This window comes from Podarcis muralis, chromosome 14, assembly GCF_964188315.1.
Source record: "Podarcis muralis chromosome 14, rPodMur119.hap1.1, whole genome shotgun sequence".
NCBI classification, from domain to species: Eukaryota; Metazoa; Chordata; class Lepidosauria; order Squamata; family Lacertidae; genus Podarcis; species Podarcis muralis.
In genome coordinates this window covers 17,825,590-17,849,735 of record NC_135668.1, presented here as the reverse complement: position 1 = coordinate 17,849,735, position 24,146 = coordinate 17,825,590, and the positions used below count along the sequence as shown (strand labels likewise).

At 44.1% G+C, this 24,146-nt stretch overlaps 1 protein-coding gene across 2 annotated transcripts in view; it reads right to left on the bottom strand.

Annotated features, from left to right (window-relative positions):
* Positions 1-24,146, bottom strand: part of ADAMTSL3 (ADAMTS like 3) — a 271,063-nt gene that overhangs the window by 223,273 nt on the left and 23,644 nt on the right. The gene's annotated exons all lie outside the window — the stretch shown is intronic.

Here is a 24,146-nt window from a genome sequence, read left to right as displayed (position 1 = left end):
AAGGTAAAGGGACCCCTGACCATTAGGTCCAGTCGTGGCCGACTCTGGGGTTGCGGCGCTCATCTTACTTTATTGGCAGAGGGAGCCGTCATACAACTTCCGGGTCGTGTGGCCAGCATGACTAAGCCGCTTCTGGCAAACCAGAGCAGCGCACGGAAACACCTTCCCGCTGGAGCGGTACCTATTTATCTACTTGCACTTTGACGTGCTTTTGAACTGCCAGGTTGGCAGGAGCAGGGACCGAGCAACAGGAGTTCACCCCGTCGCGAGGATTCGAACCGCCGACCTTCTGATCGGCAACTCCTAGGCTCTGTGGTTTAACCCACAGACTAGAGCACACTTAATTCAGAGACACACACTTGGCACGCAGAGAAAGGCGTACATGGAGCATAAGTGGTGGTGGAGAGAGAAAGAGCAAGGCTAGATGCTGGGAGGAGGAAGAGGGAGGTGACGGGAGAGAAATAGCAAGGAGGGGGGAGGAAATGGTCAAAGATTTAGTTGTGGCGCAATGGGTCAGTGCGCCTGGTGGTGGTTCGAAGGTTGGGGGTTCGAGCCCACCCAGGGACGGCTGTGGGCAGGATTACTGCATTGCGGGGGCTTGGACCAGATGACTCCTGGGGTTCCTTCCAACTCTACAATTCTATTATCGGGATTGGAAAAAGCCATGCTAAGGGCTGGGACAGAGCAAAAACAGAGAACATGAAGGGCGGAAAGGGGAAGAGCAAGGGAGGTAAAGAATTTTCTGTGTTCTACTGTGATTAAAGGAACCCTTTTCTTCCCATGCGATCAGGATAAATGCTCAACAAATAGGTCTTCTGGAAAATCCCAGGTCTGCAACTTGGCACAGTGGTCCCGGGGTGAAAAATAGGAGTTGTATTCTCCTATTACAAAGCCTGTGGGAATACTTGAATAAATCCTAATATTAGCCCTTACATGAATGCTTCCTGAGAGAAGCGTTGGCTTCCAAGCTTGCAACACTAGGGTAAGTAAGTACTGTACAATACTGTCAATAAAAGTATGAATATATGAAGGAAATGATTTAGGAACAAATGATGCAATTTTTAATGATTTGCATAATGCTGCTGTTATGCTATGCAGGCACAGTCCTGATCAAGACCACAGCATGGGTGAGGGGAGGAAGAAATGTAAACATTTGTCCTCAACATGGTTCTAATCCAGATTAAACCCTCCCCCCCATTGCGGTTTTATTCCAGATTTCACCCCACCCGCACCAGCTGCAATAAATCTACCACACGTCTCAGCAAATAACTGTATAACATTGGGACCCAATATGAGATTGAGACAATTAATAAATTGCTTGCATCCTCTCTATCATTAACCCACATTTAAAATATTCAAGACATTATAGACCATTACAGATTTATTACAAAGTATGCTAGTGCTTTAAAGCAGAGAATTGGAACACTATAAATGATAAAAGAATGTCACTGACATCAAGTTGAGAAAAGTTATCCATCGCTGGGCAAAACAGCAACCTATGGATGCAAACGACCCTGATCCCATTGAAGCCAATGTGGCAGAACTCCCGTTTGTTTTAATAGCTCTGGATTGCACTCAGTTACAGCAATCTGAACTCAGTCCAGAAGTATGGAAAATTTCAACCCAAGAGGTTAACTGTTAGAATGGAAAGAGTTTTGCAATCTTTACTGGCCTGGATATTAAGCACCCAATAAAATATGGGAAGAGAGAGCAAAAAATAAATTTTATAACAGCAGCAGCCTACTAAACACTACTGAGGGTGAAATATCGTTTGGAGCAAGTGCAAAAGCATAGCATTCAACAAACATTTGCAAAGAGCAGCCTTTCCAACCTGTTATCCTCCAGATGTCGTTGGACTAAAGCTCCCATCAGCCTTCGCCAGCAAGGGGTGATGGGAGTTGTAGTCCAACAATATCCAGAGGATACCAAGCCAGGAACACTTATTTTATCCCTTTCTTTCTTTCTGATTCGTAGTACAGTGGTACCTTGGTTTAAGAACAGCTTAGTTTATGAACAACTTGGATTAAGGACGTTGCAAACACGGAAGTTGGTGTTTTGGTTTATGAACTTTGCCTTGGAATAAGAACATGTTTTGCTTCCTGTTGAGTGTGTTCCATTTGTAAATTGAGTCCCCCGCTGCTGTGGGAAAGCATGCCTTGGTTTAAGAATGCTTTGGTTTAAGAACGGACTTCCAGAATGGATTAAGTTTGTAAACCAAGGTACCACTGTATATTTTTCTCTTTGCAGAATTTCCAGGATTATTTACAAGGGTTTGAAATTGTGATGGTTGCTGTCCTTGACCTATTCTTGTCAGTAGGCAATAACCATTTACCATATTTTTCATCTGATGGCACAGCACTAATTAGACAGCAGTCAATTCAACACAGAGATGGCAATCTAAGATACTTCTGCGTCCATAAAATAAAACAATTATATGACATGCCAATGCTGCTACTTTAGAACTCGTGTATCTGAAGATGTTTCAGCCAGTTGACGGTACTTCTAAGGCTGATGGAACATACTGCTTAAGTTTACTCATTTCTGCACCATGCTTCAATATAGGCTGAAACAGATGACAGAACTACTGAAAAAGTGTTCTTAGTACAAACTTCCACAGAGCACCTGATAGTATGAGAAAACAGAAAAAAGATGGGCATTGATACAGACACTGGGAATTAGGGAATAGAGAAGGTTAGAAGGAAAGAAGACAAATAGCAGTGTTGAAAGACAAAACCGCAATGAAGCAACCAGTAGAGTTCCTTGAGGAGCAATCCTGGGGCCCTTCTTATACTTTGGTAGCGACCTAAGGAGTGGAAACAGGGATCTACACATAAAATTTACTAATGTGGAATCACAATGGAGTCATATACTGCCAAATCCAACTGTGAAGGATGGGCTGCAATAAAGAGAAACAAATTGAAGTGGAAATAAGGAGGTCACACTCTAGGGGTAGAACAGAATTTAGGTTTTTGGATAAGTGAGCTAGGCAGGCTTGCAGACTCAGATGCAGAGTGACTGGGCCCACAAGTCGTCCCCCCACCCCACAACTAATCGACTGTGGTTCCCAAACTTTTTTGTACCACCGCCCCTGTGGTTACATAAACTCCTCCCCAATACCCCCTACCCTATAAATAGCATTATTCAGAATGGTGGTTTGCACAAACCACTAAGGAAGAAAATAACGCAATAAAAATTCAAGAGAGTGCACATTTATTCAGAACACATTTTAAACAATGAATCAATTCGACAAAATTGATGAACTTGATCCACTGATACTAGCTTTTCAAGTCGTTTACACTTCCAGCACGCCACGCCCCCCAATGTTCACCCCTTGCTTCTTTGCATCCCCCCCTAGGTAATCCCACCTAGGGGTGCTACCACCCACTTTAGGAACCACTGATCTATATACAGGCATTCCCCCACTTAGGCAGAGGTCACATTCTGGACATCTGCGCATGTAAGTGAAATTTCGTAAAGTGGGGAGCACGCCACTTGAACGAGGAAGGTGCAGGATGAGGAGTGAGAGGGAGAGGCAGAGAGGGAGGGAGAGAGAGACTCAAGTACACTGCTAGGGCTGCTGCCCCAAGCCTTCCCTCCAGTCTCTCCAGGGCAGCAGCCCCAAGCGACTTCCGGGCAGCAGTTGTTCACTTCTTTAAGTTCCTCCTCCCATCTCTGTTTTGTCCCAGCAGCTCTTGTTGCCCTCAGCCTCCCCAATCGGCTCAGCTCCTCACACTCTCTCCCCACAACCCCTCTTCTCTTCCGCGCACCAACCCCATGTTGTTAGGAGATGGATTTGCGCCTCTCCCACTGGCCCGGGGCTGTGCAGCTAGTGGCGCACTGGGGCGCCTATTCTCTAGGGTGCCAAGAGCTGCTTTAGGACCCAGCGGCACAGCAGACGGATGCCGATCCCATATGTTCCGGTCCCTTCCCCCTGCCTATCTCTATCGACATAAGACAATATCACTTAGGCAACTATCTTCAAAACAAACAATAAATGTCCATAAAAATGGCAAAAGTAGTTTCTTTCCAAAATAGGTTTTATCATACTTAAACAACTGCAAATGCAGTAAATAGAGCACTTGTAAATACATCAGTGGCTCAGTGCTCATTTCTTCCCTTTCCAAATTAGATGTTATCTTGAACAATTGCAAATGCAGTAATAAAGAGTCCACCTGTGATATACCAGTGGTTCAGTGCTCAGGCGTCGTTCCGGTAATCAGACTTTTCGTCGCAAAAGAGTGTAGTCATCAAGCTTTGCAGTTAAATAATATACAAGAGAAGACAGTATGTAAACGACTTAAAGCAGGGGTATACCTGTCCCCATCTGCATGTTTCCATCCGGAGGAGCATAGAAAGAGGACGATGTCCTTCATTTTGTTAATGGGTGTGTGGGTGTACACACGCCCCACAGTGCAAGGAGTGGGGATCTGAGCCACAGATAGGAGCAGCCAATCAATATTTATTTCCCTGTGCCACATGTATATGTGCTCGTGCATTGGGGGGAGGGGGAGTGCCTGTGCAGTGGTACCTCGGGTTAAGAACTTAATTCATTCTGGAGGTCCGTTCTTAACCTGAAACTGTTCTTAACCTGAGGTACCACTTTAGCTAATGGGGCCTTTCCACTGCTGCTGCTGCGCCGCCATCGTGCGATTTCTGTTCTCATCCTGAAGCAAAGTTCTTAACCTGAGGTACTATTTCTGGGTTAGCGGAGTCTGTAACCTGAAGCATCTGTAACCCGAGGTACCACTGTACTGGGAAAATGTCTGACCTCAGCTGCTTCCTTACAACATAGACCCACTGCATGCTTTTAATAATAAAAAATAAGTCTACCAAGTTGGTACCTGCAAAGCCCTGCCCAATCCCCACAAAGGATTTGTGGATACGCTGCAGAGCAGTATAAAAACAGCAAGACTTTGGGAAAGGCAGCTGGATGTGGGATCCAAAAGTAGCAGAATTATTTCTTCGGCTGTTCTGTGTTCAGCACTTACTAAGCCCATCCCCAGGCCAGGGGAGGACATTTTGAACCCAGCGGCTTGTGGGAGATCCAAGGCTCAAAGCCTTGCTCAGCAGTGATGAAGCCAGTAGGGCTCAACCCTTAAGTGGCTTCGCTCACTCCACCCACAGAGTTCTGCTTGGCTGCACTACTCACCAACCCCGAATGACCCAGGAGCTTTATATAAGGCCTCAGCTGCAGGCATGAGGCTGCCTGTTCATTGCAGCAGCAATTCTCCGCTTGAGTAAATGCTGAATGCTGGATATCTGCCTTGTTTATTGCCTTGAGATCCTGGCTCTATTCCTCATGCCTCATTCTTGCTATTTCCCCTTAGGTCTCACTCCCATCCAAGTCACTCCTACTTCAGGGTTTGACTACAATTATGAGCCCGGCTCCTAGGCTTCTCGTATAAGCAGAGTGTGGGCGTACACTGCCTACAGGGATTTCGATGGCCAAGACTCTCCCCAAAGAAGCAAAGGCCTTTATAAAACTGGTCCTGCTATCTTGACCTTTCTTATATATATTTACACTTCCTCATATCAATGTGATTGGTGGAAAAGGCCCTGATTGTGAGAGTCCGTGATAACTCCAGCACGTGCAAGTTGCAAGCAGGAGTCCGCAACCCTGTCCTAATTAATTCTCAAATCCAGTATCACATCTAATGCAAGCAGCACCGTCGGTTCAGCCAATAACCCCCCGCTGGGAATAAACGAGTATCAACAGACAAGCTTTAATTAAAATAACTTCAATGGCTGCATTTCCAGAGAAGTCCAAGTGCAAGCCCTTTCCAGCAGGGCAAGGGCGCACTGCTAATAGACTCTGTTATAATTAGCTGAAAGAGAATTCCTTTTTGCATTTTCTTTCAAAATCACCCCCCCCCCCTAATTTGTATTTATTTTACAAAGATTGTAATTCAGCAACCATCAGGTTAAAAAATATCCATGGAATATCATTGCTGGTCAAGGCTTTCCAAACCACTGAAAGATGATTGCAAACCACTGAAACACTATTGTCCAGCAGTGATAGGAAGGTGGTATAATAGGTATGTTTGCTGTTTAGATGGCAAGATAGGTAATCCACTACCGTCTTTTCTGGCATTGTGCTTAGCATAGTGGGCAGTTTTAATTGAACATCAGGCTTAATTATATTAAGTTTAACCTTTCCATTACTATTAGCAGCTTTATTACTACTTACGTTAGGTAGTTTGCATGCATCGTAATGTACAAAAGAAGCTGTAAAAAGTTAAAAATAAAAATTGATAATTGCAATGGATTAGCTAATGGTGCAGTTTAGTAGAGTTTTATTTATTTTTTCCCCATTTTTTATTATTAAAGATTTTCTTGATTTACAGAAGTATGTGTAATGTAAAATCACCCTTTTTAGCAAAGGCAACAGAACTGAATGGGAAGAGACTTTTCCCCTGTGGCACGAGAGTTAATTAACTCCGTACAAGGTGTCCCAAAATCTTTCCGCCGGTTTCTTTCTGTTATTAAACGTCAATCATGTACCAGATTGGACCTTCGTGAAAAATGCCTTATCACATTCAGGGCGAGGCAGAAAAATAAGCTTTTTCCTATAACAGGGTCACAAACCCTTATCCGTGTTGTTCAGTCTTCTGCCCAGTTCAACTTTTGGGGACAATTTGAAGAGGCTGATTCACACCATGTTTTCTCATGGCATGCCACCCGTGTTACAGATGGCACGAATGGGCATCTTTCTTTTCTTTTTGCTTCAGCAAAAAATAAAGATGGGGGGATTATACCAATCAACAGCAACAACCCCCACAACAAAAACGCCTAAACAACACCCCAGCCCAAGAGTCAGTCCCGCAGCCTCAAGCTTTCGTAGCTGGAGTCAGTCAGGGTGGGAAAAGGTGTGCAAGGCAGAGAGCAGGTCTTCCATGTATGACTGAACTCTGCTAATGGCTCTTCCTGGCCTGGGTGGAAGATAGAGCCCTCCAAGAAAATTTATATTCGTTGCTTCACACTCACTTTTGTCAGAGCCTGCCCACCACTACTGTGTCCAGACTCTCAGTTCCCCGAAACAGAAGGCAAAAGTTCCTTTCCAAAGTTTTTTGTTAGGCTACTGCAATGCAAAAGCCCCTAAGGTACCATATTTTCCTGTGTATAAGACGTCGCCATGTAGAAGATGCCCCCTATTTTGGGGGGAGGAACACGGGTGGCGCTGTGGGTTAAACCACTGAGCCTAGGACTTGCCAATCAGAAGGTCGGCGGTTTGAATCCCCGCGACGGGGTGAGCTCCCTTTGCTCAGTCCCTGCTCCTGCCAACCTAGCAGTTCGAAAGCACGTCAAAGTGCAAGTACCGGTAGATAAATAGGTACCACTCCGGCAGGAAGGTAAACAGAATTTCCGTGCGCTGCTCTGGTTCGCCAGAAGCGGCTTAGTCATGCTGGTCACATGACCCAGAAGCTGTACGCCAGCTCCCTCGGCCAATAAAGAAAGATGAGCGCCGCAACCCCAGAGTCGGCCACGACTGGACCTAATGGTCAGGGGTCCCTTTACCCTTTACCTATTTTGGGGGGACTCCAGATTAAGAAAACACCCCTCAGCACTACCTATGTATAAGACGAGCCCCAAATTTAAACCTATATTTTTGGTGAAAAAACCTAGTCTTATACATGGGAAAACACGGTACTTTAGGCAGTCCTCCACATTGCTGATCCCCTATTCATTACTACACAATGCAGACTTCCTAGCTAGCTCAGAGCCATAGAAGTTGACTCAACCCTTAGCTCTCTCCTTCTCTGACTTAAGTAGAGAATAGGCTGAATGATGGAGGGGGGACAGGGACATTTCTGCAGGTGCTTTGCTTCACCAGCACAGGCTGCAGCCTCTGTTGCTCTTCTCTTCTGGCCCCTCCTGGACCTGGGAGATGGAATGGGCATCTCCTGCTCTTGCAAAGAGAGTAGCCTCCCCCTATGTGGAGTACCAGTACCCCTGGCCAGCCTCCAGCTGCACCGGGGCATGTTTGCTCATGAGGGGTTTCTACGGAACAGGAGGATCCAGCAGGAACTGAGGAGGCAGAGGGGCTAGGCGTGGAAAACAGATTGGAGAAACTTCCCTTCCAGGATTCACATCCTCACCTTGGATCTCTGCTGGCTGATTCCCTCATTTCTTGTGGATCCCCTACAGGGTGGATTTGATTTAAATCAAATCGATTTAAATCACTAGTCAGTAAGACTTGATTTAATTTTTCTTTCTTTTTTTACAGAAAGACTCATTCTTGCTGGTATAGTCTTAATATTTACAACCAGAGGAAGGTTTCATTTTTGGAATAATAAATTTTCAGAGTAGTTTTTACAGTTTGTCAAAAACGACTGATTTGGTTATACTATTAGATATACACAGACAGATAATTATGAAATTATTGTGTGGTTTAATAAGCTAACTGTTTATATTTGGACAACTTTTCTGTTGTACTTTATGGGAAGGAGAAAAACAATCATTTCCTTAATAACAATTTAAACAACTTATTTAACTAAAGCAGTAACGTTATAGCATATGTATCCACGTTTGTTAACTGATGTGGTTAAACTTTTTTTAAAAAAAGACTTAGACTGAGTTTTAGCACACATGAAAAACTTAAAACAAATCCTTATTGCCTTATGAATAGCCTTTGGATTATAATGTAACTTAAACAGAAAACTATCTTTAGAAAGATTTTTCCTCCAAAAGCATTTTATTTTAAAAATCTGATTTAAATAAAAAAAATCCGATTTAAATTTTAAAAATCTGATCTTTTAAATTTAATTTTTTTTAATAAATCATTGATTTTTATCCACTCTGGTCCCACACAACCTGCTAGAGCTCTCCCCAGGATCATTCTCATCCTAACTCAACCAGCCCCCAACACGCTGGCATCTGGCCCCCAGAGTGCTGCCTTAAAGGAAATGTGGCCCTTGGACTACAAATGTTTCCTCAGTCCTAATGTATATAGGCATTTTTTTCTTGATGTACTTCACATAAAATCACCTCTGTCATTCTCTCACCATAGCACAGCAAGGTTGCCCAGGGGATAAGGGGCATGTCTAGAGCCACTTGACACCATTCATGGCAAGGGTGAAATTTGAAACTGGCATTTTATATCCTTACCCTCCAAACCACTCCCCTAAAAATATTATTTATTTCTGAAATTAAAATTAAAGCATACATGATTTGATCTCAATGCAAGGTACATCTATAAAGCTGTTCCACTATTTAAAAAACACAAATTCACCATCTTAATTATCACCTCCATCAAAAAGTAAAAACGAATAGTTTACGTATTAGGCTATTATTGTAATTTCAAGCTGCCTAATTACACTGACATCTACAGGTAAACTTCCAGCTGTTGCCATAATTCTGGCATTAAAAGTTACTTCCAAGGTTCACCCATGTTTCATAACATGCCTTCAACCAGCTTCTCTGGATGACTGGATCGTAATTGTTTCATATTTATATATAAATAACCAGAGGATGTATTTTAATCTGTGATATAAGAGCCAAAACAATGCTTTAGAATTCAACCCTTTTATTTATTTTTTTAAAAAAGGTTAATGCACCAGGAAACGAGCTTGAAGAAGTTACTGGAGCAGAACTCACGGAACACTTGATTTATTTTATTTTGAGTAATTGTCACTGAACTTGTAGGCTTCCACTCATGCAAAACATCCGAGCTAGGAATGTTGTAAGAGAATCAAAGAGTGTGGCTAAGACATTAGTGGCATTCATGACTGGTGCCCACTGGAACTGGCAAGACAGAAGGCCAGGATGACAGGCAGGCGGAACCAGAGCCAACTACAGTGGTACCTCAGGTTAAGAACTTAATTCATTCTGGAGGTCCGTTCATAACCTGAAACTGTTCTTAACCTGAGGCACCACTTTAGCTAATGGGGCCTCCTGCTGCTGCCACACCGCCGGAGCACGATTTCTGTTCTTATCCTCAAGCAAAGTTCTTAACCTGAGGTAATATTTCTGGGTTAGCGGAGTCTGTAACCTGAAGCGTCTGTAACCCGAGGTACCACTGTATTTCTAATTTTGGGCCCTGCTCCCCCCAGCTGAATTCTGCAAGGGGTCAAGACTGAGACTAAAGGGGAGGAAGCTGGAAGGCAGTGCTACTTTCTGAAATGGCTGTAAGAAAAAAGGGAGGGAGGCGAAGGTTGGCTGCAGGAAGACTGAAGTGGGTGGGGCAATGTCTCATTTGACCTAAAGGTAAGGTAAAGGGACCCCTGACCATTAGGTCCAGTCATGGCCGACTCTGGGGTTGTGGCACTCATCTCGCTTTATTGGCTGAGGGAGCCGGCGTACAGCTTCCGAGTCATGTGGCCAGCATGACTAAGCCGCTTCTGGCGAACCAGAGCAGCACACGGAAATGCCGTTTACCTTCCCATCGGAGCGGTACCTATTTATCTACTTGCACTTTGACGTGCTTTAGAACTGCTAGGTGGGCAGGAGCAGGGACCGAGCAACGGAAGCTCACCCCGTCGCGGGGATTCGAACCACCAACCTTCTGATCGGCAAGCCCTAGGATCTGTGGTTTAACCCACAATGCCACCCGCGTCCCTTCATTTGACCTAGTGGACCGCAATTATCTGTGGAGTACTCGAGGGTTCCTCCAAGAGTGAGGTCAGTAAAAAATGAGACAAATAAATAAATGAGTGAAACTGCTGTCTGGGCACAGCCTTAATCCAACAGAAGATTTGGAAAATAAGTTGCCACATAAACTAATTAGGATATGGCAATTTTCCCAGGAAAGCTGTTTAGATCTAGCCTTAGGTTCTCAAGTGTTCCTTCTGTTTTGTCCAATTCTTACTTTGGTTTGCGGAAGTACGAGGGCACCTGACAACATGCCCAGAGTGAACCAGTTCAAGACACAAATGGATCCAGGCCATACTTGTCTCCCGCCGCCTTTGTTCTCTCCAGAAAACCACAGAGGCAGCACTGGTATGTAGCGCTTCGAGCATTCATTCGGGGGGGGGGGGTGGAGAGACAGACAAAAGGTGAACAGAAGACAGTGCCAAAAACAGGAAATGCTAAGACTTGCCAAGCCAACAAATAAATGGGCAAGATGGTGGCACAGTTAGAAGATGGGGAGAAGTTGATTCAGCTCGTGTTTTTATGCAGATTTGCCCTTCCTAGATCATTACGCAAACTGAAAACACAGCTCTCCTTTGAAACCCACACTTTCTCCCCACCTAGTGATGCAACTCTCCAAACATACAACGCAAACATCAATGTGTATATTAGTGAAAACAACATACAAAAACGCAATATACGAGAGAGAAATTGCTTGTAAAAATGTTTATACACAAGAAAATTTTGCACAAAGATACCTATTGTGCAGGAAAATGCATATGGATTTTCAAGGAAAATATGCATATATATATTTTCAAGGGGCAGGATTCACAATTGGGTGAACCAAGCTTAAAGACTGGAAAGGAAACTGAGAAAAGCTGAAATTGAGAGACTTCTTTTAAAAAGTTAAGAATTCGGAAAGAGGTGTGAATTTCTCCTCTTAGGGTGGCAAAGCACACACAGAAAAACACAGGCACACACAGCCTTCATCAAAGGCCTCACCTTAAACCAGGCTATTACCTGGCTGTTTTCATAAATGAGCTCAGTGCGCTCTCTGTGCGCATAATGTACCCCTCAACATTACTTGTCTCGTGTTTGATCTTCTGCTATGAAGCACCATTCTGCTTGGAAAGAGAAATATTCCACAGAACCTACCACCCAGCCCTTTCTTTACCCTCCCAGTAATCCTCCCCTCCCTCCCGGATGTTTCTACTTTTCCCCAGTAACCCTCTGGCATAACACTCTCTTCCCGTCAGGACTAAACCAAACAGCCTTGATTGTTCAGATCTAGTTTACTATAGGTTTTTTTAAAAAACAAACAAAAAAATTAGGAGGGCAACGCCTCTCTCTCCACCAAACCAGTGTTTTTGGTTTGTCTTACGGGGAGAGACTGTAGCTTAGTGGCAGAGAATACGTTTTGCATGACCTCTTGCATAGCATTTGAACTATAATGTAACTTTAAAAAAAAAAAAATTAGAAAGATTTTTGCTCCAAAGGCATTTTATTTTAAAAATCCAATTTAATTTTTTTAAAAATCCAATTTAAATTTTTAAAAATCCATTTTTTTTATTTGATTTTTTTTTTAAAGTCATTGGTTTTTATCGACCCTGATCAGGAACAAATCAGGAGAGGGGTGGTGAGAAATGTGGAAAGTAGGTCTTGGCGGAGGAAGCATTAAGTTTCTGCAAGGGGAAAAAACACAAAACTACGGATCTCAGAATTACATAAGGATGAGCAATACTTTAAAGAGACAGCCACTTTCTCATTCACTTGCAAGCACAAGTTTGTCAGATTTAACATGAATTGCAAGTCCAGTCAGATACCACCAAAAGAGAGGATGCCTTGATGGATTCTTTACATTTGAAATGCCTTTGGGAGGGGTGTCTGATAGATTGCCACAGCACGCTTCCCGCCCCAGGGGACAAATATAACCGCTGCACAGAAGTCCGTTTTCACATTTCAAGAATTCTACCACAAGGTTGTTGCAGGAAGCTGTCGTGCCTTATCACCAGCTGTTATTATGAAAGGCAGCAGGCTGGCCAGCAGATATAATGAGAATAGAATGAATAGTAAGATTTGGGAGAGCTGGTGCTATAGAGCAGTCAAGAAAGTGAGCCGGAAGGATCCCAGGACTAATCTTTTCTTGGACATTTAGGTAGTCTTAAAACAAACCACTATCCACTCAGCTCCCCCCACTCCACCCCTTTACAAAACTTTTATGCATTGCTTTTTCAGCTCTTATTCACAGAGTATGTCTCTGAATACCAGCTGCTAGGGTACAACTAGGGGTGGAGGAGACGTTAGGAAGTCATTCTGCAAAGAAACAGAAAAAGGTGCTTGTAGCTTTAAGGAAGTTTTCTTTAATAGTTAGGAGTGACAATCTAGGCTGACTGGTTACAGCTGGGGATGAAAATAAAAAGAGGAGGTTGCAGCTTGCACTTGCCTGCACGAGGAAAGAGTATCCACATGCTTTGAGTTTATACTGTGGTGGAAAGGTGTATGTAAATAGTTTTGTATATAAAGGTAAAGGACCCCTGACAGTTAAGTCCAGTCGCAGATGACTCTGGGGTTGTGGCCTCATCTCGCTTTACAAGCTGAGGGAGCCGGCGTTTGTGTGAAGACAGTTTTTCTGGGTCATGTGTTCAGCATCATTAAACCACTTCTGGTGAAACCAGAGCAGCGCACAGAAACACCATTTACCTTCCCGCCAGAGTGGTACCTATTTATCTACTTGCACTTTATGGCATGCTTTCAAACTGCTAGGTTGGCAGGAGCTGGGACTGAGCAACGGGAGCTCAGCCCGTTGCAGGGATTCGAACTGCAGACCTTCTGATCGGCAAGCCCTGGCTCAGTGGTTTAGACCACAGTGCCACCCACGTCCCAGTTTTGTATATAGTCACAACTAAAATGCTTGTGAACCAGCCAGGAAATAAAGTAACTCTTGACTGAGTATTTTGCACAAGTCCCGTAGCCTCTTGTCATCTGCCGCCAGGAAGAAACTCTGCTACAAGCTGTTTAGAGCGGTTTTACAGAGGAGCCACCACACCACCAGCAAGCGCAGCCGAAGTGTGTGGGCAGCAACCTCCAAAAGGAGAAACTTTATTCAGAAATTCAATATTCAATTTGCAATGAAGGCCAAATTACCTAATTCACACTTGCCAAAATAATATGCAAACCAAAACTTAAAACAGGGAACATGAGAAACAGAGAGAAACGGAAACTGACAGCTCCACCGGTTCCTAGGTACAACAGCAGGAGGGGGTTAACTGGACAACTCAATGGGCTTGTATAATGCGGGGCTGAGAGACTTCAAAGAAGTGTGACTAGCCCAAGGTCACCCAGCAGCTGCATGTGGAGGAGCAGAGACACGAACCCGGTTCCCCAGATTACAAGACTCTTAACCACTACACCACGCTGGCTCTTGTTTGTTGTTGTTTAGTCGTTTAGTCGTGTCCGACTCTTCGTGACCCCATGGACCAGAGCACGCCAGGCACTCCTGTCTTCCACTGCCTCCCGCAGTTTGGTCAAACTCATGCTGGTAGCTTCGAGAACACTATCCAACCATCTCGTCCTCTGTCGTCCCCTTCTCCTTGTGCCCTCCATCTTTCCCAACATCAGGGTCTTTTCCAGGGAGTCTTCTCTTCTCGTGAGGTGGCCAAAGTATTGGAGTCTCAGCTTCACGATCTGTCCTTCCAGTGAGCACTCAGGGCTGATTTCCTTCAGAATGGAGAGGTTTGATCTTCTTGCAGTCCATGGGACTCTCAAGAGTCTCCTCCAGCACCATAATGGCTCTTAGTATAAACCTAAATGGCTCAGTACCCAAATACTTAAAGGAGTGCCTCCCCAATGAAGGCTGGAGTTCAGCAAGGAGGGTGCCTGTCTCATATCAGTTGGGAGTTCCACCAGTTTGAGCCTACGAGACTGAATACAATACATTTCATAAAAGCAGTACACATATTTTAGCATTCTGCTTACTGTTTCCCAAACCAAGATTTGTGATGAATCCCTCCTTACTCTTCCAAGTGGTACGACAAAAACAAAAGCAGATCTCCATTGCCTTGTGGCTGCTCCACAGTGCTACAACAACCAAGCTGAAATTTGCAGCTGTGCCAGCAAGGACAACACAGCAGCCTTCAACAGCCATGTACGATCCAGATGGGCATGCTGCCTGGGGGCTGAAGGGAGATGTGAGCCAAAACATCTGGAAGGCAGCAAGTTGGCATCTTCCTTCACAGCTGAGGTCAGAGCCAGTAGCAGGCTAGCAGAGAGTCTACATCAGGCTTCCTCAACCTTGGATCTCCAGATTTTTTTTTGGCCTACAACTCCCATGATCCCTAGCTAGCAGGACCAGTGGTCATGGTTGATGGGAACTGTAGTCTCAAAACATCTGGAGGGCCAAGTTTGAGGAAGCTTGGTCTACATGGGTTGAGTGGTGGGGTGAACAATCCCCTCCCATTGCTGGTTCTTGCCTTCAGCCCAAGAATGCTAAATATTCATACCGCTAAATATTTAAAATGGCCCGTTTTAAGAGTCTTAAGATAATGCCTGTCAGAGGTTTTTATGTTATGCCACACTGTTATGGCAGCCACTGGTGACCCCCTTGATGTAATTGAATCACTTCCAGCGGAGAGTGCTACACATCCTGTGTAACAATAATAATTAAAAGCACCACAGCATTAATAAGACTACCAAGCCAAGCAATAATTCAACTTCCCAAAAGCTGTCACTTTCTTCATTTGAAACATGGCTCCCCGAGCCATTTAAAATGGCATTCCAACAATTATTTCAGCATAATTCCATTTAGGCCTACGGGAGTAGGAATGCAACTCTCACATCATCTAATAATTAAATTATGAACAATTAAGCCACTTAAAAAACGGAGGCCCTGATGATAGTTGAATTGCATTCCTGAAATCTTGTACAAGCAGTTCTGCAGTCATTAGCCAGTGGGTCTTTTCCTGATTGAGTGGACTGAGGACTGTGGCCTTTAGAACTGAAGTCTTAATCCCACTAAAATCAATGGCTAATGGGCCAATAGATATGTCAAGTTAAGCAGCTTTCAGATTCCGAATTTCAGTTGAGGTCATTAGGGACCCCCTTCAGCCGGGCTTTTCATTTGGCAAATATGTTCAGAATGAGCCCCTCCACTTAAGATCCCCACTGGTTTATACTTGTCTTTCAATCTAAAGAGGACCATGAATAAACTCGCCACAGCCACAAACTGCATCCTTAAGCCACACTCTTAACATATGGAAGTAAAAATTCAGTTGTTAACACAGTTAGAAACCCACTAGTTAAGATTTTATACCTGCAAACACAACTTCTGCTTATGGCTCACTTGGGTAATAACAATAATAATTTATTATTTGTACCCCGCCCATCTGACTGGGTTGCCCCAGCTACTTTGGGCGGCTTCCAGTATATATAAAAATATAGTAAAACATTAAACCTTAAAAAGCTTCCCTGTACAGGGCTGCCTCCAGATGTTTCCTAAATGTTATGTAATTACTCATCTCCTCAACATTTGATGAAAGGGAGTTCCACAGGGTAGGCGCCACTACCAAGAAGGCCCTCTGCCTGGTTCCCTGTAACCTCACTTCTCACAGTGTGGGAATTGCCAGAAGGCCCTAGGTCAGGGGTAGGCAACCTAGGGGTCAGGGATCGGATCCGGCCCAATCGCCTTCTAAATCTGGCCCTTGGACGGTCCAGGAATCAGCGTGTTTTTACATCAGTAGAATGTGTCCTTTTATTTAAAATGCACCTCTGGGTTATTTGTGGGGCATAGGAATAAGTTCATTTATTTTTTTTCAAAATATAGTCCAGCCCACCACATGTTCTGAGGGATGGCGGACCGGCCCACGGCTGAAAAAGGTTGCTGCCCCCTGCCCTAGGTGTTGGATCTCAGTGTCCGGGCAGAACGATGGCAGTGGAGTTGCTCCTTCAGGTTTAGGAGTCAACAGCTACCAGAACAATAATTCCAACTATATGTCATGAACCACTAAAGTTGTTCATGCAAACTCAATAGACTCCAACTCAGGGTAGGCTACCAGCTGCATCTCTTTGTGATTTCCAGCTGTAGCTCTTACGCCTTCCAGTTCGCCTCTGCTGAGTTACATACAGTGGTGCCTCGCAAGACGAAATTAATTCGTTCCGCGAGTTTTGTCGCCTTGCGATTTTTTTCGTCTTGCGAAGCACGGTGTCGGGAAAGTTTTGGACAAGCTTCAAAAATCACCAAAGTCTTTTAAAACCTCAAAAAAGGCTACCACACCGCGTTCTATGAGTTGCTCCTCGAAGTCAAGTCGCAACTGTATTAACGGTGTTAAGAAAAAGGAAACAAACTTGCAAGACGTTTCCGTCTTGCGAAGCAAGCCCATAGGGAAAATCGTCTTGCAAAGCAGCTCAAAAAACAAAAAACCCTTTCATCTTGCGAGTTTTCCGTCTTGCGAGGCATTCGTCTTGCGAGGTACCACTGTAATTCTGGTATGAATGGCTTTGTGGGAACATTCAGACATTCCCAAAATAAAAGTCACTGCAAAATCACCTGCCCTTCCCTGGAAGCTGTCCACTGTCTAGCCAATCAGGAGGAATGCCTGGGACACTGACGCAAAGAAATACAGTGGTGGTCTCCAAGTATCTTTTATTGACAGGTGATACCACCTGAGTTTGCTATCAAAGGGATAGTGGATATTGTGGATAGTGATAAGGCTGTGCCTTGCCTAAAGTCACCCCGGCAAGATTCAAGAAATGGATCCTTGATTCGTAACTTCATCTCCTCCCTACAATTCTACAACAGCTCTGACATGTTCACTTGGATCCATCTAGAACACAGCTCTTTCGAGCATATTGATGGCATGCATCGATATGGAGAAACGCCTGAGACCTGTGGAAAGTGACTGCAAAACATACCATCTATGGATAACCAGACAGAGCTTTAGGAGCCATAATGTAGCTCTGGTTCCCTGACGATGTGTGTGTACGTGGGCGCTCAAGAAAGCGAGTGTGTTGTTTACGTTGAATGCTTCCTATGAGAAACGCTGGCACAATCTCAGTGCATCTTCAGGAAGCACAGCTGCTACACAAAGCACAAGTACGATCGAGTCCAACGAGTAAGTGTTAGTTCCGGCTTGACATGAATTCTGGAAATGTTATCCAGAGACAAATGAAAAAAAAGTTAAATAGCAGGTGGGAGGGAAAAGAGTTATGGAGTGAGGGAGTGATGAATGATGCTAGAATTAGTGTTACTGTGGAGATGAATGGGAGGTGAGACAAGTTCAAGGGATCCTCTCCCAATTGAAATCTGTCAGGCTCCCTTTTTGTGCCTCTCTGGTCAGAAATTCAGAAAACACTTTGATTTCAACAGGCTTTTTTATGTATCACACCTAGGTTTTATTGTGCCAGTTTAATGTGTAACATGTTTTTACTCTTAGCTCTCACAAAGTCTCTGGCTACCTTTAGGCTTGGGAGATTTTTTCCCAACCGCACATTGGTCTCTGGACAAGAAATATAATGCACAGGGCCTGAAATTGTTGGAATTTGTATTCCAACGTAATTTCTATATCCTTCATGGGAGTCCTGCAGACATATCTAAGGGTCGTATGCTCAACTGAACAAACATGGAAATGCTATCAATCGCATTATATACCCTCTCCTTCATTACTTACTTTTGTGAACACCTTTGAAGTGTTAGAACGAACAGAAAACAACCACTTTCAACATCAGTGACCCCCATGTCCTTTAACAGAACACACACCCAAAACCAAATCTGCTAGACTGTGTAGAGAAATACAGGGTATGAAAAGACTGAAATGATCTCACAGATTGAGAAGCGATAGTCAAGAGACACTATATAGTAGTCATCTGACAAACTTGCACCAACTTTTTATGAGCAAATCTTGAGCTCTTCCAGCAAATCATCACAATACAAAAATGAGCGTCAGAGTAGATTTAAATGGTCGTATGACTGATGTTTTTAAAACGTCACAAGGAGTAAAGCAAGTTTGCATTCTGGCTCCCACCCTTTAAATTTTTTTATATTACAGTCATACCTTGGGTTACAGATGCTTCAGGTTGCGTTTTTTTTTGGGTTACAGATGCGCCGAAACCCGGAAGTACCAGAACAGGTTACTTCCAGGTTTCAGCGGTCGCGCATGTGCAGAAGTGCTAAATTGCTATTTGCGCATGCGCAGAAACACTGAATCACAACCTGTGCATGCGCACACATGGCGCTGTGGGTTGCAAACATCCTTCCCGCACGGACCACGTTCGCAACCCGAGCGTCCACTGTACAGTGGTACCTCGGGTTACGAACTTAATTTGTTCTAGAGGTCCGTTCTTAACCCAAAACCGTTCTTAACCTGAGGCACGCTTTCGCTAATGGGGCCTCCCGCCGCTGCCCCACCACCACCACCGCGCAATTTCTGTTCTCATCCTGGGGCAAAGTTCACAACCTGAGGTACTACTTCCAGGTTAGCAGAGTTTGTAACCCGAGTTACCACTGCAATGTTTTGGAGCTGTATTTAGCCACTGCAGACTCCCCCTCTCAAGTACAGTGGTACCTTGGTTCTCAAACTTAATCTGTTCTGGGAGTCCGTTCAACTCCCAAAACCATTCAAAAACCAAGGCGCGGCTTCCGATTGGCTGCAGGAGCTTCCTGCACCCAATTGGAAGCCGTGGAGGCCGCAGAAGCTGTGTCGGATGTTCGGCTTCCAAAAAACATTCGCAAACCGGAACACTTACTTTCGGATTTGCGGCATTCGGGAGCCAATTTGTTCAGGAGCCAAGCCGTTTGAGTACCTAGGTACCACTGTAATTAGGAAAAGATCTCAAAATTGATGTATGCAGATGACTTAGTGCTCCTCTTTCTTTCCTGATTGAGCCTCAAAAATCTCTTGGAAGTGTTCAGCATAAACTGTAAACAGGGAAGCCTATCTATAAATCACTCTAAGACCAATATTATGATTTTTAGTGAAGACAGTCCTAGGTATAAATGGTGCGTAGATGAGCACCACTTATAGCTTGGAAAACACCCCGGGAGAAATGGTTCTCTTTCTTTTAAGTGACAATAAAAGCTTCGTAACACACCAAATGGTACTCTATGCACAGGGGATCAGGAAAAGGGAGTTAGATAAAATCACTTAAATTGCTATGGTAATTCAGAGGTTTAATCTGAAATCAAGCTGAATTTGAGTTTGATGCTGGCAAACTGGAATTTAGAAAAACAAAATATTAGAATTGGAGCTGTCAGAGATGCACAGTAGAAAAACACTCGGGAATTTGGAAAAGTATTTTTTATATTATGGATGTACGTCCTATACTATTTTATTAATATTGTTGCCTAATACAAGTTTGTCATGGCCTTTGGCTAGAACAATAAACTTATGAAGTTTTTAACTGTTGGTTGTATTATATAATATTTGCTAGTGCTTTTAGGAGGAAATGTACTTTATTTTATTAACATCATTGCCTAATAAAAATTTGCCATGGCCTATGGCTAGTACAATAAACTTATGAACTCAAACTCGTTAACTGTTGGTCATATTACATGATATTTGCTATTGTTTGTAGGGGGAAATGTACTTTTAATTGATTGTATTATACAAGCTCTGTGATTATGCTGCACACCTCCCTGTATACTTTTATTAAAAGAGCAGGAAATAAGTTTTATTATACTTATTATTATTTTAAAGTCCCATATATCTCTCTCTGGCACAACAGCTTGAGTAAACAGGTCCCTAATTCATATACATTCACTTACTAATTGCCTCTTAAGGAGGTAATGCTCTCTTTCTTTGTTGTTTTTTTTAAAGGAATTGACTTAAGCCAGCAACATAAAAGAAAGGAAGAGAGTCCAGATTACTTGGTTTCCAAAAAAATATGAAGCTGTCATTGTCCCAGGCTCTTATAAAAACCAGTTCTCCCCACCACCACCCCACAAATTCTCCTTATTAAATATAAACACATTTGCTTTGGCAAGATGCTACGCTGCAGACTGCAGATCAAATAAATCTGAACTCTTACGACTCCCCCCCCCCCCCCTCTGCTTTAAAAGAAAATTATCCCAATGATTAAGCTTCTTGGATATTTATCAGCAACTGATTGTGCTCTCCAGATACAGCCTGACTAAAAGATTTAAAAATCTGTGTTAAATGCTAGGGAACAGTGCTTAGCCAAAATACTGTTTGGTTTTTGAAATCTACCTTAACCCCATCTACAATTCACATTTCCAAAAGAAATATGACTTGTGTATTCCCCCTCCAATTCCTCCCTGACCTCCACACGTGCTGTTTCTAAACATTGTGTTAGGCAGGGTCAAATCCTCTTTATTAATGTGATTCAAATTGAACGCTTATTCCTCAGTCATCTGAGCTCAGATGCCTGATATTCCTCTTCCAGGAGAAAAATCAATAACAACATCTCTTAGGGTCACAGACTCCCAGCTTCTTCAGACACACATTTGCTCCCCTGACACACCGTAATTCCACCTTGATCTACGAAGAAAGGGTCTCAAAACAGGCAGGTGGTTTGTTCCAGTTATCCTTCCTTGGGTAGGATGTCCAATGTGGTACAGCTGTCAGCGTGGTGTCAGATTAGGACCTGGGAGACTTGGGTTCAAATCCCCACTCGGCTATGAAGCTCAATGGGAGACCTTGGGCCAGTCAGCGGAATCTACCTCACAGGGTTGTTGAGGGAATCAAAGGAGAAGAGTTGTGTATTCTGCCTTGGGCAACTGTGTGGCACACGCCTAGTTGACAGGAGGAGACAATACAACTCTAGTGCATGCTATAGTATAGAAGTAGGGCCCCTGCTCTCCCCACTTCCCAAATCCTGCTTGAGTTTGTTCGGTAGACTCGTAATCTGGTGAACCAGGTTCACTTCCCCGCTCCTCCACATGCAGCTGCTGGGTGACTTTGGGCTAGTCACACTTCTCTGAAGTCTCTCAGCCCCACTCACCTCACAGAGTGTTTGTTGTGGGGGAGGAAGGGAAAGGAGATTGTTAGCCGCTTTGAGACTCCTTCGGGTAGTGATAAAGCGGGATATCAAATCCAAACTCTTCTTCTTCTTCTACATTAGTGCTGTCCAGAGGGGCTGTACACGCACAGTCAGGGACAAAAACCAAACCGCAATATTTTTGGTATGAAAAGTTACAGGATCTCAGCAGGAAGTCACAGGATGTGCACTGATTGGAAATGTAACAGTGCGACCACCCCAACCTTTCGCAGGTGTAAATACCATACTTTTCTGTGTACAAACTAGGTTTTTTTGCTGAAAAAATATGTTTAAAATCGTGGGTCGTGTTATACATGGGTAGTGCCAAGGGGTGACATGGGATTGGTTGATGCCACAAGCCAGAGATGGTCTACAGCGTGTTATTGGTGTTTTCGGCCATGGGTGGTGTTGTTTGGGTGTTGTAGCGGCAACTGGGCGGGCAATCGGCTGCTTCTGCCGGCGAGGGGATAGACATTAGGAGGCTGTTGCGATGTGCACGAGTTTTAGTGTTCGCCAGGTGGGTGAGTGATTTTCGGCAATCCCCCCCCCCCCAAAAAAAAGGCTGAACAACTCTGGTGAATCCTCCGCAAAAAAGCTCAACAACCGCAGGCAATTTCCCCCCATTTTCTCAATTTTTAGTTCCGAAAAATAGGGGGCGTCTTATACATGGGGGCGTGTTATACACGGAAAAGTACGGTAGTACTGAAGTGGGATCAAATGTGACTGTCCCAATAGCATCATGAGCACAAATCACTGTGAATGTGCAATAAAAGGACGGTACTGTAACCCAGGCGGTCCACAACCTTTCATACAAAGTGGGCCGCAAGAGTCATAGCTGTCGACTTCCAGATTTGAAAATAAGGGATCAGCAGCCTCACCTGTCCCGGGGACAGTGTACGGGATATCTAACAATCTGGGATAGCAGCGGGAAGCAGCGGGAAACAGTGCTGGAATAAGGGAATTTTCCACAAAAAATGGGAAGGTTGACAGCTATGGCAAGAGTACTTCAACATGGAACCCAAGCCGTACTCTGCCTTGTTGCACAGGGGGCAAGGGAGTGAGACCAACATTTGATGCCTCCCCCACAGCCCTCACACTGCCTTCCCAAATTCAGCTAAGCAAGGCGGTGGGCTTTGGGAAGGAGTCACAAGGCTCTGGCAGGGTCCTGGAGCCCTCCAAACACCTTCCCACAGCTGGAAAAGCATTGACTATGCTTTGGGAAGGAGATGGAAAGACTCTAGGATCCTGTCAGAGCCCTCGCGTCTCCTTCCCAAAGCCCACCGCCTCACTTTCCCAGCTTTGGGAGGGCAGCGCGAGGGCTGCGGGAGTGTCAAATGCTGCAGAGGGCCTCCCAAAAAGGCTTCAGGGGCCACATGTGGCCCTTTGGTTCAGGTTGGACCATTCTGCTGTAACCTTTCGTCACCAGGCAATTTCTCCATCCCCTTGATTGGTTGTTCTTTTCTGAACCTTTCCAACTCTACAGTATCCTTTTTTTAGGTGAGGTGATTTTGAAGGAGGGGGGGGAATGGCCGAAAGGGAAAGGCATAACCAGTTATTCACCACCCGCCGGTCAGCAACTCTCCCCACTATCCATCACAGCCTGCAAGGTTACTTTTCATTTGAAAAATGGTATGAGGGGGAAATAAGTATATCACTTCTAGTTTGCTAACCCAAACTACTCTAGTCCACTCTCACTGTCTTTTGTTTACTTGTGACCACTGTTTATTTTGGGCACACTTGCACTGTGAAGTTGCTGTAAGCCGCAATATTTTTTTTGTCTAAGTAGATTACGCCTCTAAGAAATATTTGGTCAACGTTACAGCACAAAGGAGGAAATGGTTCCTGCAACATCTGGAAATGAGAGAGAAAGTGCCATTTCATTAGTGCACGCTTTCCCCCCAAATCTCAGTGAGACACAGACATAGGTAACTGAAGTCTTCCCAGCACCATATGTTCAGCCCTTCTACAAACAGAAACCCACCTTTATATTATTTACACAGTAACCTAATAATTGGCAAATTGCTGCTTATAAACCAAGACCCCTCAGAATCAGCACACTATTGCAGAAGTCACTCTATCAGTCCAACTCTGAGATGGTTTCTTAAAGTCTCAGAGTCTCGTTGGGGAGGGGAGGTGGAGTAATCCAAAAGAATATATCCTTAAGAATCTATACCCTAAAACTGAATGAATGCTTCTGAAAGGTATTTGCTGAATTACATTCCTCTCACAACCATTCTGAGGTTACTCTTTTTTTTTCTTTTTCTTTTTTACAATACCTCAGCTAGTCAAAACTGGTAAGTCCTTTTAACACGTAAGTTCAGAGTCATTAAGAAGGTAGAAACAGCCTACAGTGGTACCTCGGGTTAAGTACTTAATTCGTTCCAGAGGTCTGTTCTTAACCTGAAACTGTTCTTAACCTGAAGCACCACTTTAGCTAATGCCGCCGCGCCGCCGGAGCACGATTTCTGTTCTCATCCTGAAGCAAAGTTCTTAACCCGAGGTAATATTTATGGGTTAGCGGAGTCTGTAACCTGAAGCGTATGTAACCTGAAGCGTATGTAACCCGAGGTACCACAGTACAAGTAAATCTCCAA